Raw genomic sequence first — 20,552 nt, forward strand, 5'->3', positions numbered from 1 at the left:
GCAGGAGCGCACGGCGTCATGGGTTGCTATGACGCCGTGCGCTCCCTGCTGTCGCCACAGTACAGTAATATGTAGTGTCCCACTAGGTAGGAGTGGGCACTACACAAGGGTCAATTGGGTAGGGTGTTGCTTCTACTCACAAGGGACAGTGATATTGTATTGATCTATGCATTTAATGTATTTTTCAATGTGTTTTTGCACTTGTATATTTCCCCTGTTATATGCTTTGCAGGCCTAGTGGGGTGTAGTTTAGCATTCCAGACACTAGAGGGAGATAGGGAGCCCCTAGTATAAATGTCCAGGCCCAGACAGGGAGGGGTTAGGTCATAGTCAGGAGTCTGTGGAGACAGAAGTGAGAAGGCACCAGCCCAGGATATGCTGAGGGCCTCCTCCTGACATGCAGCTGGACAGTCCTGGTTCCTAGCTATACCAAGACGCTAGAAGGAGTACAGCCTGCTTGGAGACCGATTGTATTCCAGGGGACTAGAGGAGTTACCTCGTCAGCCTGAAGCTCCTGAGACTAAGGATAGCTCAGTTGAGATACCCCAGTAGTAGAGATGTGCCTCCTGGGAGAAACCTGCAGTACCCTCCAGCCAAGCAGAGCCAGAGTATCCAGCTAAGATAAGTAAGCTGATGGGCAGAGGACCTATAAAGACAGTGCAAGGGTCAATACGGGAGGAAGATTATTTGCCAAGGATAAAAGCCAGCATTTAGGCGTCCGGGCCTTGGGATAGAAAGCCAGCCAGGAGTTCAAAAGGAACAGTGTACACTATTTCTGAGGAGAAGGTACAGCCTGGTCTGAGTGTGTGCATTATTATTACCCTCCGAGTATCTTGCAAGATTATACCTGCCATTATTTAAATAAGCCTGTTTGTGCAGCATATGACATAAGGGACTGTATTACCATCTTGATGTACAAAGTTGGACTGTTATAAGTAAAGCAACGTTTGGTTCACCATACCATCTGTGTACCTCACTTATTGCTACTGAAAACCGGTGTGCCACCGTTACAGGCACTGGCGTCACGATCCTTAAAGGGACCTTGCCTCAGGCACTCTAAACACCTGCAACAACCAGGGCACCTCACCCAACATCAGGCCAGGTCTCTACACCCAGAGTGTGCCCCAGATGAACTAGTGTCTGCCTCTCATTTACTGCTGCATGCCTGCCCAGGGTCCCCCAAAAAGTGAGTAACCCTCGATTGCCCATACCGTGACCTCACTGTCGCTATACCCTGCAGGTCTGGCGTGCTGCATAAATTGGCGTCACGAACAGGATACGATCATTCCTGCGCCATTGCGGATACAAAAACTGTGTGCTGTTATTGTTATAGTGACCAAGCCCTAATTGTTTTATTAAAAATTGCTGTGCCAAAGTGAACTGTGATAATTTGCGGTGTGAAGATTATATTGTCTGGACTATTTGCTGCTTATTTAAGCCACCGCTTGCTGTCAGTGAATAGACAGCGATTTTGCTCAAAGATGGCCGCTTAACCTGACTGGATTTGTTTGCTGCGTCATCTTCATACTGAATTGGCGGTAAAAATTGGCGCCTTCTGCTGAAAAGTGCGGGAAAGGCTATATGTCCGCGCCACCGCCCTGTCTGGACATTTGCATGTCTGTTTAAATGGACTCCGCCTTCCCCATACTGGAGTACCTGGGGGGCGGCCTCCCAGTGCAATGGGAGGACCTGTCTGAAATTGTTGGCGCCACCCTGTCGCTCTCCAGAGAAGGATTGAGCATGTTGAAGAGTGAAGACTGCTCTGCTGGGATGTCTGCGCCTGATCTGCTAAAGATGAACATTGTTGGTGTAGAGCAAGAGGACGCTCCACCGGCCTACTCTCCGGGACCGGAGAGACCCACCTGCCCGCCACCGAGGACGCAACCAAAGACCTACTATGGCTCCTGGAGAGACTTTTTCCAGCCCTCATTCAAGTGGTCAGCATTAATGGCAGAGATTCGGGAGGCCGCAATGAAGAAAACTACCAAGACCAAGATCTACTATGAAGAACTGGCAAAGACCGTTCATGAGTGCCACACTGACACCCAACCCTGCCTGGAAAGGAGAATGGGGTTGGTTGTGGCCTTTGACAAGGACCGAGGCTTCGGTTTCATTAAAGACTATATTACCGGCAGAGACTTATACATGAATCGGAGGTCCGTCAAGTGGAGTTACCTCCCCGAGCATCTGCATAACCTCCGCGAGGGAGAGGAAGTAGAGTTCACCCCTGCCGAGGGCCTGCAAGGCCCCTACGCCACTGCCGTATCCCGTCCTAAAAAGAAAACGGAGGACTGGGACCTTGATGAGGACTACCCTGGCTGCGAGCGCGAACCTGTGCGCTCTCCAGAACCGGCCCATCATGCCTTCCAAGAACGGGGCTCCTTCATTGACCCGAACGTCTTTTGGCAACCTACAGTGGTGATGAAGAGGGTAAGCCCATGGACCTCACCGGAGCTGCCTCGCAGGGAGAAGACTGTCCGTGAACTGGAAGATGCCGAAAGATTCCGTGCTGCCCTGGACAACATCAGAAGAGGAAGAAAAGTGGACGCCTCACCTGAACCTGCAGCGGCTGTGCAGGATGCGCCAACTCCTGTACAAGTGCCGGCGGCGACAGCGGAGGACAGCGATCCCGACTCCGAAAGCCTGGACGACCAGATTGTGCGGCTGGAGAAGAAACTGCGTGAGCTGCGCCAGATTGCCTCCGCCAGGATCCAGACTCCACCTGACCTGAAAGAAAAAGGACTTAAGGACTCGGTCGTCTCCGAGTCTAAGGTGAGAGTACCTGTCCCTTCTAGCCGGCCCGCTTTAGTGTCAGCACCTGCGGTGAGATCTTCCTACGCTGTGCACCGGCGCACAGAGCCAGTCGTCCAGGAACCCACCGGACCGCTTGCAGGAGCGGTACCCAGGCCAGTACAGCAACCTCCAATTGTCATGCCTGCACCGGTGCGGTCAGCAACCCTGATTACCCCTAGGCCTATGGGGCCAATACCTATTAGGGGTCCGTTCATGCTGCAGTTGCCCCCCCAATACTGTGTTGTGGGCACATCCGCCTGTTGATTCTCAGTACAGGCCTAGTCTGCAAATGGAGCCAGGGAGCACCACTGTGATGCCAAGTGGATTTGACTTGCCCCTGTGAATTGGCCTGCTAGGCCATTGATTTGATTTATTTTGCCAAGGGACCCTAAATAAAGTGGATTAACCCTTTCAGGACAGGAGTCCTTCATTGTTTTGGCCCTCTGTTGCTGCTGCCAGTTACCCACGGCTCAGAGGTAATAGTCGGCCACTGAAATACCAATTGCAGCAAGGCCATATTGTTTACAGGACCTCCTGCCTGCTTTCTCAGAGTGAAGAAATAATCCCAGTTGTGCCTATTTTGCACCTTTAACCCTTTCACCCCTTTTTCAGGTTGATTAAGGGTACTGCAGCACTTATTTTATATGTGCCATTTTAATGATGTGGACTATTTTCATGTGCTGTCACTTTTACTATGCAACGTAAATATTAAAAGAATGCGCCCAGGGATAGACTCTAATGTACAAGAGCCTCTGAGATTTTGCTACTATTTTAAGGGAATGCGCCCAGAGATGGACTCCACTGTAAACCAGTTTTTGTGATCTAATACCTTCTGCTGGTTTGGGAACACTTGCTATGAATAAGAAAGGAACCTGGGTACGGACTCATGTTTGTTCTTTGAGCCTCCAAGAACTTTTAAATTGTTTTACATTTTTCTACGGTTCTATTATGGACAATTTGATTAATATGGACTATCCTGGTATTTATTGATACGCTGTGCCAGGTCAGCGCCCCTGTTCCCTTATGTTATCCTGAGAGAAGAGAACGACACCCCTTTTCACCGAACTTGCTCCTTAGCCAGTGGAACTGCCTGATGTATACACATGATGTATTTTCGCAAATGTAGATCTATTTTCCTGCTTTGCATTATTTTTCTATTTCAGGTGCAGTATCCAGCTGGGCAGGGCCCCTTTCAGGCTGCGCCGAGGACGGGCAACGTCATAGCGTGGGGGTATGTAGTGTCCCACTAGGTAGGAGTGGGCACTACACAAGGGTCAATTGGGTAGCGTGTTGCTTCTACTCACAAGGGACAGTGATATTGTATTGATCTATGCAATTAATGTATTTTTCAATGTGTTTTTGCACTTGTATATTTCCCCTGTTATATGCTTTGCAGGCCTAGTGGGGTGTAGTTTAGCATTCCAGACACTAGAGGGAGATAGAGAGTCCCTAGTATAAATGTCCAGGCCCAGACAGGGAGGGGTTAGGTCATAGTCAGGAGTCTGTGGAGACAGAAGTGAGAAGGCACCAGCCCAGGATATGCTGAGGGCCTCCTCCTGACATGCAGCTGGACAGTCCTGGTTCCTAGCTGTACCAAGAGGCTAGAAGGAGTACAGCCTGCTTGGAGACCGATTGTATTTCAGGGGACTAGAGGAGTTACCTCGTCAGCCTGAAGCTCCTGAGACTAAGGATAGCTCAGTTGAGATACCCCAGTAGTAGAGATGTGCCTCCTGGGAGAAACCTGCAGTACCCTCCAGCCAAGCAGAGCCAGAGTATCCAGCTAAGATAAGTAAGCTGATGGGCAGAGGACCTATAAAGACAGTGCAAGGGTCAATACGGGAGGAAGATTATTTGCCAAGGATAAAAGCCAGCATTTAGGCGTCCGGGCCTTGGGATAGAAAGCCAGCCAGGAGTTCAAAAGGAACAGTGTAGAAGGTACAGCCTGGTCTGAGTGTGTGCATTATTATTACCCTCCGAGTATCTTGCAAGATTATACCTGCCATTATTTAAATAAGCCTGTTTGTGCAGCATATGACATAAGGGACTGTATTACCATCTTGATGTACAAAGTTGGACTGTTATAAGTAAAGCAACGTTTGGTTCACCATACCATCTGTGTACCTCACTTATTGCTACTGAAAACCGGTGTGCCACCGTTACAGGCACTGGCATCACGATCCTTAAAGGGACCTTGCCTCAGGCACTCTAAACACCTGCAACAACCAGGGCACCTCACCCAACATCAGGCCAGGTCTCTACACCCAGAGTGTGCCCCAGAGGAACTAGTGTCTGCCTCTCGTTCACTGCTGCATGCCTGCCCAGGGTCCCCCAAAAAGTGAGTAATCTTCGATTGCCCATACCGTGACCTCACTGTCGCTATACCCTGCAGGTCTGGCGTGCTGCAAATACACTGGTATAGATCATACCAGTGTATTACTGTATTGCGGTGGCAGCAGGGAGCGCACGGCGTCATAGCAACCCATGACGCCATGCGCTCCTGCACTCAGCAGGAATCCAGGCCGCGGTTCCACGGACCGCTCACGGCCGTGAACAATGACCGTGTGCATTCGGCCAAAAACTGTTAGAGCGATAATAAATATCCCCATTAGGCGTCTTTCACACAAGTGATATGGATTGTGTCAGGATCTGTTCTGGAAAAAACTTATACTTTTGCACCCAAGTTCAATCCGTTTTTTTCTGCTATTCAGCGTTTTTGTTTTTTCCATCCAGATTGAATCTAGATTGTAGGCATTATTCACGCACGTAAAGAAAAACTGAAGCATAACAATCTACATCTCCCAGCAACCATCAGTGAAAAACTCATTGCATCTGTTTTTCATGCAAGCCCTATTCACTTCTATGGAGCCAGAGCGACATAAAAAACACACAATATAGAACACACTGCGATCTTTGGTGAATGCAAAGATGATGCATGAAAAATGTGCACAGACCCCCTGAAATGAATGGGTCAGGATTCAGTGCAGATGCTATGCTATACTTTGCAACACGCACTGCAAGCGGACAGAAAACTTGCTCATGAGAAAGTTTAGTGTTCAAAGGTAGACATTTACTTTACTTTACTTATTTCCCAGCAACTGGCTGATTGCAGTAGAAACTACAGCTCTCAATATTAATTTCCACCTTATAGGATAAAATGTCCTAAATATCTTATTTTATTGAATGTGACAAATCTCATGTACTCCAAAGTGCATGATTTTATTTTCATATCTACACCACCTCCCCAGCAAGTGATATGTGAACGTAACTTGACTATCAAGAATTTAGCATGTGATCTGCTAGCATAAACTACAGTAATGTGACACTGGCACTCAGTTCACCATATGAGGACAGTGAATACAGTCTGTGCCTTACCTTACCTTGCAGGGCCATCGTGCCAACATTAGCACCCGGGCCGCACCTCACCTTCTACCCGCACAACCTGCAAGTCCCCCAGTGACTGTATAAAATATTCCCACACTGCCAAGTATGGCATTTTCCCTCCACCACTGTGTAATGCCTGCTTGCCACTGCTTTTATGAAATTGTGCATTGCCACTGTGTTCCTCACATAGCATGTGTCTCCTGTATAGCAGATTGGGTACCCCTTTGGCGTTTGGCTGCAGATCTTCCACTGCATCCACCCTGCTGTCTCACAAGCCACGCTGCCACCCTGACCCCCTGATGACAATGCCCCCTCTTTACCCAGCTCTCATGTGCGATCATCATCTACATGTCGTAATAGAAGTCTATGGCCTGTATAACAGATCCGTCCCGTTTCCGTTATGAGGGAGAGGACTCCCCTGCATAACGGAAAGGGGACGGATCCATTTTGCAGCCCATAGACATTATGACGGAATGCCTCTAAAGGCATTCCGTTATGAATTCCGTCATAGAATTGCATTATGTTCCGTGGTAACGGAATCCATAACGCAATTTACCTTTTACCACCAAACGAAGTGTGAACGAATTTCAAAATATGAAATTTGCTAATCTCTACTAATGTCCTTGAGCCTAATTCTTAGATTTAAGGAAGTAGAACTTTTTTTGTTTACTTGTTTACTCTAGTAGTTTTATCATTTCTGAGTAGTTCCATTTTCAGGTACGAAGCAATTAAGTCGGCCAACTCATAGACATAGACACAATGCGGTATCTATGGAGATCTGAAAGACCCCTCCCAAATATCTTTATTAATATAGAAAAATATATTAATGGCAAATAGCTCACTCCTCTACAAATCTGGAATGGGTGCTCTAGTCTCAGCTGATTCACTCTATCAAACAAAGGAAGTATTCACAATGTGGTTTGAGACTGGCACTCCCACGTGTGAGTAATGGCAATTATATCTGAAATATTCACAATATTTATTATATAACACAAGATAAAAACTGATCATAAAATATGCTAAAAACTTATCTAATAGCTGCAGCAGATATCCTTAGTAAATGAATAATGAAAATATAAGAATTGTATAATAAAAATGAAAATAAAAAGAGTCCAATGATAATATCAAAAAATGGTAAAGATCCCTAAATAGAGGGTAAAAAATTTAGGGATTTTTACAATTTTTTGATATTATCATTGGGCAATTCTTATATTTTCATTATTCATTTGCTAAGGATATCTGCTGCAGCTATTATATAAGTTTTTAGCATATTTTATGATCAGTTTTTATCTTGTGTTATATAATAAATATTGTGAATATTTCAGATATAATTGCCATTACTCACACGTGGGAGTGTCGGTCTCAAACCACATTGTGAATACTATCTTTATTAATATACCTTTATGATAATAGGAGAAACTGTGTGTTTCTGAGCGGTTACAATACTTAATAATCAACGTGGAGCATTACATAATTGCACATGATAGCCTATTCTATTGGCAACATCTTGCAGTCCTAAAACTGGGTAACAGTTCATTTGACAGATTCTGGTATATATTTGGACTTGTATAAAAAAAAAATATTTTCCAGAGTTTCTGAGAACATAGATAGATATCAGCTCACATTATTGACCATCTGTTATCAGGTCATTGCATCCCAAATTGGATGAAATACTCATGTCATTGCACAAGTTACCAGCACTATTACAGTTGTGCCAGTACAAGTACACATGGCCTTCAGAAGATGTCCTAAGACCTAGAAATTATTAACAGTGGAATAAATGATAACTTCACAGTGAATATACTTTTTAGAGAAATAAGGTTTACCTATATGAATATATGCACAATATAATCATGCATGTTATAGAGAATTTCTGACAGTGACCCCATTACTCTCACTATAGCTAATCGGGTGATGAAAGACAGCGCATGTCCAATTTCATTAAGCAATTTAACATTTATATTTTCTTAAAGGAAATATGTCACATTGATTAAGCTGATCTTACTGTGAGCAGCATATTGTAGATCTGGAGGAGCAGAACAGATTGATCATTTTGTGGGAAAAGAGCTCATAAATTATTGTAATCTCTCTTCATTCTAGATTCAGGAGTCCGGTGGGCGGTCCTGCTCAATGACTGACAACTATCTCTGCATGTACATTCAGACATGGAAGGCTTTGATTCATGCAGTTTGGCCACGTACTGGGCCTCTAAACCCCAAATGAGCAGGGATTTAAAGGGGTTGTACAGGATTAGAAAAAGATGGCTGATGTCTTCCAAAAACAGCATCATGTCTATTCACAGGATGCCTATTCACAGTTCAGTCTCATTCATTTCAATAAGGGCTCATTTATACAAATGTAGGGCCACCACGCAATACATAGCATCGGCCGTGTGGACTGCATGCTGCGGATGCAAACCTATTGACTTGAATGGGTCTGCAATCTGCAAAATATGACAAAAGATAAGACATGTCCTATCTTTTGCGAAGCAGAGGCACGGATCGGAAGCCCAGGGAAACCGTCAGAAGCCCTTCCTTGGGCTGTCAGGACCATGCCTCCATACTGAAAAAGTTAGGACATGTTCTATGTTTTGAGGATCGTTGACCCATTCAAGTCAACCAGGGCATGCCAACCATACAGTCCTGTAAAGCTGAGTAGTAATACCAGACACAACCTATGGATCAGTGTGGCAAAGCCATGTTTAGCTACTGCTTCACAACCCTTTTAGGTGATTAAATACCATGTTAAACTCAATATTTTCATCGAAGATTATGCATCAATATTCTCAGCTTCTGTGTATCATGCTTCCCTCAGTAAAAATACAATATTTGATGTCACAGGTTCACCTTAAAAGTTTGCACTTTCTCCAAATACATATTCTTTGAATTGAGTGCAAAACAGAAGTGTCAAAGAGAAGCATAGGGTAAGGAGAAAATGTATTCTCCACAACTACTGAAACTGCTTTAGACCTCTTTCATTATTTATGGTTATATCTTTATACCTTTCACAACTGGGGCACATCCTGGTTCTGATGGTTCTGGGTGGTCCTGATGGTGGTACGGGGTGCTTTTGATGGTGATAAAATGTGAGGTGCAAGGCAGGGTCCCTTGGCAATTGATGAAAGTATGGTGGTATATTGTATCGATGCAGGCAATAATGACACCTGGTTAACAGCAGAATGGTTCTTTACTGAAAAATTAAGGGCAGTAGTCACAGTTCTTGGCATGTATGGACTGGCAGTTTTTACATAATGTGCAATTTCCACAGTTTTTACAGGGTAAACAGCTGCAAAGGTAGTTAATGGGCCATGCACTTGCATCAGTGGGGTGGTGACAGGTTTTCCCGCCAAGAGCAGGTTGGTACTGACATTTGGACGCAAAATGTAAGTCACCGCAGCAGTGGCACAGCAAAAATTTTGAATTAATCCCATGTGTGCTGATCAGCGGCAATTTATGTAGTACCATAGTTCATTCACTAACAGCAAGCAAGGTTGGCAAGATGAATGATGCACACACAGCACAATAAAAAAAAAATTTCAGCCATACACATATGTAGTTAGCAAGTAGGCACAGATGAATTATTCTGTTTGTGATGCAAAAAATATGTAGCAAGCCCAGGAGACAGGGAGATAAGAGGATAGAAGTTATAGTAGCAAGAATGGTGGTTGTACACAGTTGGGTGATATTATTATGACCACTAGCTAATATCCAGAGTTACAGCCACATGCAGAATGGACAGCAGCTAGGTGGACTGGGAGTGACTCAATAAGGTCCTGGTAGGCTGTCACAGGTATCTGGAGCCATGCCGACAGCAGTGCATCCCACAGCTGCTGGAGGGTGCATGGGGAGGTTCATAGACTGAACCTGACAATAGCAGTGGTCTCACAGATACTCAGTTGTTCAACTCTGGAGAATTAGGTAGTACTTGGAAGTCTTGGTCATAGTCTTCCAACCAATGTTGGACATTTCTAGATGAGTCATGTCACATTTGCAGTGAGCCTCAGAGGAGCCAGTGCACATAATGGGAGTGACAGTGGCCCTGATGAGATGTTATGTCATGCTGCACTCCCTCAGACCATTGTTCCCCAGGTTGTCAGTGTATTGGAAAGTGGTTTGTAAAATCAGGTCCCGAGCTACTTGAGAAACCTTAGCGCGGTGCTCAGGCTCAGACATGTCCTCCAAGCAGGATATGTTGGCTAATCTCTCAAATTTATACCAGTGTGAGGATTAGTAAGACCGCAGAGTGCACCTGTCTTGATAGGCACAGGAGCATGGGAGCGTCTGACATGTGATGCTAGACTCCGCCCCCCGCCCCCCTGCACGCTGGCCGCCCAGATCGCCCGCTCGCTGAGCCTGCTGTGGAACGTCGCCTGAGATGCTGATGCCTGGGTCCTGACCTCTGCCTGCCGCAGCTGGAAGCTGCTTGACGGAGACACCGCCGTCCGGGTGATGAGTCACTGAGTCACTGAAGCAGTTGGTGGTGAGAATCGGAGGAGCGGAGAGGATCCGTATCAGTGGAGGTGGTGAGCTAATGGAGCTAGAGAGGCTGGGACTGTGTATGTGAATCAGGGGTGAAAGACGGAGATTGCAGTGTTTTGTTTAAAGTCTGCTGGATTGTCTGCCCCCTCTCCCTATGGAGTGAACCATCGTTTTTGCCCTTTTGAATCTGTATGGTTGCCCCCCACTGTGTAATAAACAGTGCCAGAGATATCTTAAAAAGGGGTGAAGAAAGAAGAAAGAAAGACAGAAAGAAAGAAGGACAGTGTGGAGAGCAAGGGGGGGTAGGAGTGAATATAGTGGGGCTGAGGTGCAAAATTTAGGGGTTGAGTGTTTTCCTAGCTTGACTTTGACTAACCTTCTGAAGAAGTTCTTTTATAGGACTAACCTCTAATCTTCCTAACATTTATTAATACCTCCAAACTCTCCCGAATTAAACAGGGACTAATTCATTCTTACATTTACCCAGCTTTACCCTTGTATTTAATAGTGTTAAGTGGACATTTGTGGACATTTGTTTCGACGAATATTCGTGACGTCTCCATTTCCTTTTTTTTGTGGAAAGGTGGACACCATCCTTTGACTAACCATGTCCGACTTCTCTGGATAATAGGAAAACGCCTACAACTTGGTTGCTGGACTCGTTCTCCCCTTCTTTTTTTTTTTTCCCCTCTCCCCTTGTAACATCAACCTTTTTTTTTGTCATTAACAAACTTTTTATTTATTTTTTCCTTTATTTTTTTCTTTTTTGACTAAGTTGATTGAGTATGGTTATGTCGAATTGATTGATTTTTGTAATAGATCAGTATATTGCAAAATTCAGTGGTATCAGTGGTATCATATTTCTATAGATTTAATGTTTTTCATGACAATTATATTTTGGTAATACGGAAGGAGAGGGAGGGAGGGCAAGAAAGGGGAAGGAAGGTGAGAAGAGGGAGCTTAAAATGCCACCCAAGAAAAAGGAGAAACAGCGCGGCCCTACTGGCGGCAGTGGTAGGAGATCAGTAACAGGGATTGAATACATTTTTGGTTCTAAATTCGCCAGGTTCTAGATGTAGAGCCTCAGGGTTCGATGCATGAGAACGGGTCTATCGGTGGGGTGGGAGTGCGGGGACCCCTGGCGTTATCCACAGAGAAAGATGCAGGAATGGTGAAGGACATATTTTGCACAGTTTCGAGGATGTAAAATGTAATGGGTAATATAGTGACAGAGATCGGTGCAGTGCAAACTGATGTCAGTGTAATGCGGGATGAGATAGAGAAATTAAGGCAACGATTGCATGAGATGGAAAAAAAGATTACCGCTCTGGAGCTCTCCGTTCAGAATTTAGAGAAGGAGGTCGTACTTTTAAAACAGACGAATAGTAAGATGGAACAAAAATTAATAGACCATGAAGACAGATCAAGAAGAGCTAGTATAAGATGCGTGGGGATCCCAGAACGGGCAGAGGGGGATAACTGTATGGAATTTTTGGAGGGATGGATAAAGGAGAATTGCAAAGAGGGTATTCTTTCCCCATTGTTCCCCATTGAAAGAGCACACAGGGTCCCCACAAAAAGGCATTTTACCAATATTTGTCTAGGCAACTCTCCTAGACAGATATTGGTAAAATGTTTACTTGCTAAGGATCGTGATATAATACTATCTGATGCTAGAACCTCCGAAAAATACCAGATAAACGGTGAAAAGATAAGACTCTTTCCAGATTATTCAGCTGACACTAATGCCCGGAGAAAAGAGTTTATAACGGTTAAAAGAGATTAAGGGAAGCAGGTTTAAAATATAGTCTACTTTTTCCGGCAAAATTAAGGGTGGAATATAAAGGAAGGACTGTTTTTTTTCAGATGCTGGTAGATGTTAGCGAGTGGGCAGACGGGATCGGCTTTTGAAGTGGGGGGTCGCGGAGGGGATAGGGAGCCAATATGCTAAGTTATGGAGTCGCCCTGACTGCTGGTCAGTAGAAAGGGGGGTACTTAGGATGGCTGGGGTATTTACGGGAAGAGGGAGAAGGGACGCGGGTTTTTTTTTTTTTTTTGTTCTTACCTCTCTGATAGATGGTTAGGATTCTTTCATTGAACGTGATAGGTTTACGAGAGAGGGTAAAGAGACATGCTGTCCTTGAGTGGATGAGGAGGTTCTTGCCGGCTGTCGTCTGCCTCCAAGATGCACACCTAGACAAGGAATCTTTAAGGTGGTTAGAGAAGAGATGGATAGTGGAAGGGTACCATTCGGTATATACTACCTATTTTAGAGGGGTCTCAATTTTGATACACAATAAGATCAAATTTGAGTGTGTTACATGTGAGGCCGACGACTGTGGCAGATACCTCTTCTTACAATGTAATATAAAAGGGGTTAAAATGGTAATCGCAAATGTATATATTCCACCACCATATAAGCCAGATGTCTTGTATGAATTGCATAGATTTATGTTGTATAGACAAGAGTGTATAATGATTGCGATAGGGGATTACAATGCGGTAATGGATCCACTCAGGGATAGAACATCTACCAGAGGGGGAAGAACACAAAAGGTAGATTTGTTTAAATTAGCCCAGGAATTCAACTGGATTGATGTTTGGCGGTTTCAGAACCCAGAAGAAACCATGTATTCCTGCTACTCTAAATTGCATCAAACCTGGTCAAGGATAGATATGGCCCTGGGAAATAAAGTATCTTCCTATGGCTTTATCAGATCATTTTGCAGTGGTATTGGAATTGGATTTGTACAGAAAGAATATTTTGCCACTGTTCAAGTTCAACTCGCACTGGCTCTCGTTGATTTCAGATAAAAGTAACGGAGATGTTAAAAACCTTCATCCAGGAGAATAATAATTCCGCAAATAGATTAATTGTTTGGGATACTGCCAAGGCATATTTAAGAGGACTGCTGTTTAAAAGGGTGAACTACTGGAAGAAAAGTTTTTAGTGTGGCAAGCTGCCCATGCCACACGCACTCATGCAACCCCATACCATCAGAGATGCAGGCTTATGAACTGAGCGTTGATAACAACTTGGGTTGTCCTTGTCCTCTTTGGTCCGGATGACATGGCGTCCCATATTTCCAAAAAGAACTTCGAATCGTGACTCGTCTGACCACAGAACAGTCTTCCATTTTGCCACACTCCATTTTAAATGATCCCGGGAAACGCCTGAGCTTGTGGATCTTGCTTAGAAATTGCTTCTTCTTTGCACTGTAGAGTTTTAGCTGGCAACGGCGGATGGCACGGTGGATAGTGTTCACTGACAATGGTTTCTGGAAGTATTCCTGAGCCCATTCTGTGATTTCCTTTACAGTAGCATTCTTGTTTGTGGTGCAGTGTCGTTTAAGGGCCCGGAGATCACGGGCATCCAGTATGGTTTTACGGCCTTGACCCTTACGCACAGAGATTGTTCCAGATTCTCTGAATCTTCGGATGATGTTATGCACAGTTGATGATGATAGATGCAAAGTCTTTGCAATTTTTCGCTGGGTAACACCTTTCTGATATTGCTCCACTATCTTTCTGCGCAACATTGTGGGAATTGGTGATCCTCTACCCATCTTGGCTTCTGAGAGACACTGCCTCTCTGAGAAGCTCTTTTTATACCCAATCATGTTGCCAATTGACCTAATTAGTGTTAATTGGTCTTCCAGCTCTTCGTTATGCCCAAATTTACTTTTTCCAGCCTCTTATTGCTACTTGTCCCAACTTTTTGGGGATTTGTTGACACCGTGAAAATTTGAATCAACGTATTTTCCTTTAAAATGATACATTTACTCGGATTAAACGTTTGATCTGTCATCTACGTTCTATTACAAATAAAATATTGACATTTGCCATCTCCACATCATTGCAATCAGTTTTTATTCACAATTTGTTTAGTGTCCCAACTTTTTGGGAATCCAGTTTGCCGATAAATTTGGTTTCTTTTCTGGTTTAAATATTAACTGGGGGAAATCTCATATGATGAGATTAGGAGATGCCCAGTCACAGGGGGATGTAAGGGTACACGTGCTTGAAAAACACAAGAGTTTTAAATATTTAGGTATTCAAAGCTAAATGTACTCCCCATAATAAAAGAACTTAGAAGCAAAATACATATTTGGAAAAGATTACCGCTGTCAAATCAGGGTCGGGTAAATCAAATAAAAATGGTTCTCCTCCCAAAAATACTTTATGTTCTACAAAATTCCCCATTGAGACTACCGCAGAAGATTTTTAGGTTACTTGATAGCATAATGGGGGATTTCATTTGGAAGCGTGCTATACCTAGGATAAAAAAAAGTGCTTCAGCTCCCTAGTAAGAGAGGGTAGACTAGCTGTCCCGAACTGTTTAACACAATATAGTCAGATAAAAGGTAATTTGAATGGATTAGTGGGAAGGCAGGGACTAAATAAATTGGGTTGGAGAGAGGATTGGAATCACTTAGAGGTATTGGAATCAGGCACACTAGGGAAAAAGAATACAGCAAATAGAATATTTAATTCACTGGAGTATGTATGGGTGGAAATTAAAAAAACATTAGAGATTAATGGTTTTTTGCACTATACACCTATTTGGAAAAATTTTAATTTAAAGGAATTCCAAACGATTAGGACATATAGATTGGGAAAGAAGGGGGATGAAGTATCTAGGCCAGATATTCGAGGAAGATAAACTGAAGGACTTCAGTACACTGGTTAGGGAGTTTGGGATCCCCCAAAATGATTTCTATAAATACTTCCAGCTCAAGGATGCGTTGAGGACAGAGGTGCAGGTAGACAAATATAAAAAGGAACAATCAGATAGATTATACACATTTACCAATGGAGAGGAAAAAAAAGGAACAACTGCAAAAAGGTACAGGATTTTGATGGAGGGAAAAAAAATCTGATTACAATACTTGCCGGGAAAAAATGGGAAAAAGAATTACAATTTTTTACGGAAGAGAAATGGAAAGATGCCCTTAGAAGTTATACTATGGTGTCGGATAGGGGCTCACATAATATATCACAGTTTTTCATAGTGCATAGATTACATCGATCCCCTTGGATGTTAAAGAGAATGGGCGTGAGAGCCTCAGATAAGTGCCCAAAATGCAGGGGAGAGAAAGCAGACCTAATACACTGTTTCTGGAGATGCCCTAGATTGTTTAGATATTGGAATGAAATAGCTGAGATAGTATCAGTACTTTTGGAGGTCCAACTGTCTGAAGATCCAGTAGTTTGTATATTAGGAGCAACCAAATAGCTGAAGTTAAATAAAGAGACACGATTGGTCCTGGGTAAAGTACTTTTCCAAGCTAGACTCCTTATATTGAGGAATTGGGTAAAAGAAGATCCCCCGACAGTGGGACAGTGGCGAGAAGCAGTTGTTAACTTGATTAAAGTGGAACGGGTTACTGAATGCTATATCAAAAAATCAAAAAAACTCGAAGGAAATGTGGAAAAATGGCTATATTAGGGCTTGGAAGTTGGATTTTTTAAAATTTTTAATTTTTTTTAATAATTAATATTTTATTTTTTATTTTCCGTCCCTCTCCCTTGGGGTGGTGGGTGGGAAAAAATAGGAAAAAGTTATAATAATTAATTTGTAATATGGATTTTTTCATTGTTCAATTTTGGTGATTTGAGTATAAATGTATATGTTTTTATAAAATTGAAATAAAGGAAGATTTAAAAAATAAATAAATAAATAAAATAAAGAGTGCACCTGTCTTTGTCTTTGTTATATTATTTTTACTGTTTATCACATCCACACATTTGCTATCCTGTGTAGGATGTCCATTGTGGTACTTGTCGTCCGCTGCAGGCATCCTCCATTGTACGCATTTTTGCTGAGGATTGCCATTAGCAGTGGACCACAAGTGCAGGATCTTCCCCCCGGTATAGATGTACCACTGCATATGGGGTTGAGCACTTCCTGCTTTTTAATACCACGCCAATCTGTAGTTTGTAAAATCAGGCCAGAAGTAAACAGTATTAACTTATGGCATGTCCAGCAGTAGTTCATTCAAAGTGTAGTTTCAGTCACCAGGTAATGAGATATGGTAGATGGCTAGGTGCCAGTTGAATGGCACTTGCAGGGACTTGTGAATATATAGGTGTCCATGGAATGATACAGCCGTGCTGTTTGATTGGCCTGGTAAAGGTCTAGGTGATGACTATCTGAGCCGTAGTCCCTCACCTGCAGCAGGATCAATTTCTACTTCGGTTTTAATGACCACTCTGCTGTCTAGGCGAACTGAAGTTCTTTTTAAACAGTGTTCTTCACTCTGGCACTCTTCCTGGAGTGAAGGTCTTACATGAGAACTGGTTATGGTCTTTTTGAGTATGAGCTCTGGCCTGTGCTTCCTATCTCCTCTCTGTCAAGACTCAAACTCCCCCTTCTGGCTTAAAGTAGGGCCAGCCCAGCAGAAAACTAATTATATTAACAATACATAACACAATTGCAAATACCCGCAGGTCTGGGGTACTACACATTGTCTTACTGGAAGACCCTTATGTCCCGGGGAAGACAATCAGCATGTATGAGTGTATGCGATCTGCAAGGATTTATTCATAGCCAAAATGGTTGAGAGTATCTTCCACATGGATGAGTGTCATGAAATACAATATGTGCCGAAAAAACTATCTCAGAATGGCCTGGATAAGTCAAAGTGTTTTAAAGTTATTGTAGTGTCCCACTAGGTAGGGGTGGGCACTACACGAGGGGCAATTGGTGTGCATGTTACTCCTACTCACAAGGGACAGAAATGTTATATTTAATTGTGCATTTAATGTATTTTCTAATGTGTTTTTATATGCAATGTTCCCCTGTATGATGCAATAGCAGGCCTAGTTGGGTGTAGTTAGACATCCCAGACACTAGAGGGAGATAGGGAGCCCCTAGTATAAATGTCCAGGCCTAGACAGGGAGAGTTAGTGTGCAGAGTCAGGAGTCTGAGAAGACAGAGGTTAGAGGGCCTCCTCCTGACATGCAGCTTGATAGCCCTGGCTGCTAGCTATGACCAGGAGGCTAGTGAGGAGACCTAGCCTGCCTGAAGCCAAGAGAGCCTTAGTTAGCTCTGAAGTCACCCCAGTAGCAGGACCGAACCTCCTGGGAGAAACCCACAGTCATTCACCAGACAAGTAAGGCTATCACAGGGAAAGATAAGTAACCCTGATGGGCAGATGCATTAGAAAGTAAAGCAAGGATTTAATTAATACCAGAGGAAGACATATTTACCAAGGATTTAAGCCACCATTTAGGCATCCGGGCCTTGGGATAGAAAGCCAGACAGGAGTTCTAGAAGGAACAGTGTACGCTATTTCTGAGGAAAGGTACAACCTGATTCTGAGTGCATTGTGGATTTACCCTCTGAGTATATTGCATAATTAATACCTGCCATTTTGTGGAGTAAGCCTACTTGTGAAGCTGTGATCTAAAAGACTGTGTTACCATCTGATGTACAAAGTTGGACTGTTGAGCAAAGCAACGTTTGGTTCACTATACCATCTGTGTACCTCACTTATTCCAGCTACAAACCGGTGTGCCACCGTCAAAGGCACTGGCGTCACGAAACCAAAAGGTACCTTGCCCCAGGCACTCAAAATACCTGTAACATCCAGGGCACCTCATCCACCATCAGGCCTGGTCCCTACATATAGAGTGTGCCCCAGAGGAACCGTGTCTACCTCTCCTTCATTGCCACATGCCTGCCCAGGGTTCTCCAATACAGTGAGCAACCCTCGTTAGCCCATAACCGTGACCTCACTTCGCTATACCCTGTAGGTCTGGCGTGTTGCATAAATTGGCGTCACGAACAGGATACGAACATTCCTGCGCCATTGCGGATCCAAAAACTGTGTGCTGTAAATTGCCTTAAAGTGACAAGCCCCAATTGTTTTATTGAAAATTGCTGGGCCAAAGTGAACTGTAGTAATTGCGGTGTGAAGATTGCATTGTATGGACTGTTTTCTGCTTATTTAAGCCACCGCTTGCTGTCAATGAATAGACAGCGATTTTGCTCAAAGATGGCCGCTTAGCTTGATTGGATTTGTTTGCTGCGTCATCTTCATACTGAATTGGCGGTAAAAATTGGCGCCTTCTGCTAAAAAGTGCGGGAAGGCTATATGCTGGCGCCACCGCCCTGTCTGGACATTTGCATGTCTGCTGAAATGGACTCCGCCTCCCCCATACTGGAGTACCTGGGGGGCGGCCTCCCAGTGCAATGGGAGGATCTGTCTGCAATTGTTGGCGCCACCCTATCGCTCTCCAGAGAAGGATCGAGCGTGTTGGAAAATGGGCGAGCCCATGGCCCTCACCTGAGCTGCCTCGCAGGGAGAAAACTGTCCGTGAACTGCAAGATGCCGAGAGATTCCGTGCTGCCCTGGACAACATCCGAAGAGGAAGAAAAGCGGACGCCTCACCTGAACCTGCAGCGGCTGCGCAGGACGTGCCACCCACCTTACAAGTGCCGACGGCGACAGCGGAGGACAGCGATCCCAACTCCGAAAGCCTGGACGACCAGATCGTGCGGCTGGAGACGAAACTACGGGAGCTGCGCCAGATTGCCTCCGCCAGGATCCAGACTCCACCCGACCTGAAAGAAAAAGGACTTAAGGACTCGGACGTCTCCGGGTCTGAGGTGAGAGTACCTGTCCCTTCCAGCCGGCCCTCCTTAGTATCGGCACCTGCGGTGAGGTCTTCCTACGCTGTGCACCGGCGCACAGAGCGAGTCGTCCAAGAACCCACCGGACCGCTTGCAGCAGCGGTACCCAGGCCAGTGCAGCAGCCCGCTATTGTCATGCCTGCACCGGTGCGGAGAGCAACTTTGATTACCCCTAGGCCTATGGGGCCTATACCTATTAGGGGTCCATTCATGCTGCAGTTGCCCCCCAATACTGTGTTGTGGGCACATCCGTCTGTTGATCCTCAATAAAGGCCCAATATACAAACGGAGCCAGGGAGCACCACTGAGATGCCAAGTGGATATGACTAGCCCCTGTGAATTGGCCTGCTAGGCCCTTGATTTGATTTATTTTGCTAAGGGACCCTATCAAAGAGGATTTAACCCTTTCAGGACAGGAGTCCTTCGTTGTTTTGGCCCCCTGTTGCTGCTGCCAGTTACCCACGGCTCAGTGGAGGCGGCAAACCACTGAAATACCACGTGCAGCAAGGCCATATTGTTTACAGGACCTCCTGCCTGCTTCTGCAATATTTGAATCCAGTTGTGCCTATTTATATGTTGCACCTTTAACCCTTTCACCCCCTTTTCAGGTTGATTAAGGGTATTACAGCACTTATTTTTATATGTATGCCATTTAAATAATGTGGACTATTTTATGTGCTGTCATTTTATTATGCAACTCCAATTGAAAAGAATGGGCCCAGGGATAGACTCAAATGCACATGAGCCTCTGAGATTTTGCTACTACCTCAAAGAAATGTGCCCAGAGATGGACTCCACCATATGAGAGCCTCTGTGATCCTTGTACTTCTGCCCTTACTTATCTGTCACTTTTACTGAACAATTTTACAAGAAAAGAGCCTGGGTACGGACTCATGTTTGTTCTTTGAGCCTCCAAGAATTGTTATTTAATGTTTTTACATTTTCTATGGACTACAACTGTTCTATTATGGACAATTTGCACTTGAAAGTATTATTCTGGACTATCCTGGTATTTATTGTTACGCTGTGCCAGGTCAGCGCCCCTGTTCCCTTACATGATCCTGAGAGAAGAGAACGACGCCCCTTTTCACCGTAACTTGCTCCTTAGCCAGTGGAACTGCCTGATATATACATATAATGTATTTTTCGCAAATGTAGATGTATTTTCCTGCTTTGCATTATTTTTCTATTACAGGTGCAGTATCCCGCTGGGCAGGGCCTCTTCCATGTTGCGCCGAGGACGGGCAGTGTTATAGCGTGG

At 44.4% G+C, this 20,552-nt stretch overlaps 1 protein-coding gene across 2 annotated transcripts in view; it reads right to left on the reverse strand.

The window, feature by feature from the left end:
- The window catches only part of LOC122934932 (beta-galactoside alpha-2,6-sialyltransferase 1-like), a 239,285-nt gene that overhangs the window by 210,104 nt on the left and 8,629 nt on the right, over positions 1–20,552 (reverse strand). The window contains exon 2 of one of the 2 annotated variants that reach the window (XM_044290608.1): positions 9,176–9,363. The exons of the other annotated variant lie outside the window; for it this stretch is intronic. The gene's annotated coding sequence lies outside the window, so the exon portion shown is untranslated. The remainder of the gene's footprint in view (positions 1–9,175; positions 9,364–20,552) is intronic. 2 annotated transcript variants of the gene reach the window in all.

This window comes from Bufo gargarizans, chromosome 4, assembly GCF_014858855.1.
Source record: "Bufo gargarizans isolate SCDJY-AF-19 chromosome 4, ASM1485885v1, whole genome shotgun sequence".
Classification (NCBI taxonomy): domain Eukaryota; kingdom Metazoa; phylum Chordata; class Amphibia; order Anura; family Bufonidae; genus Bufo; species Bufo gargarizans.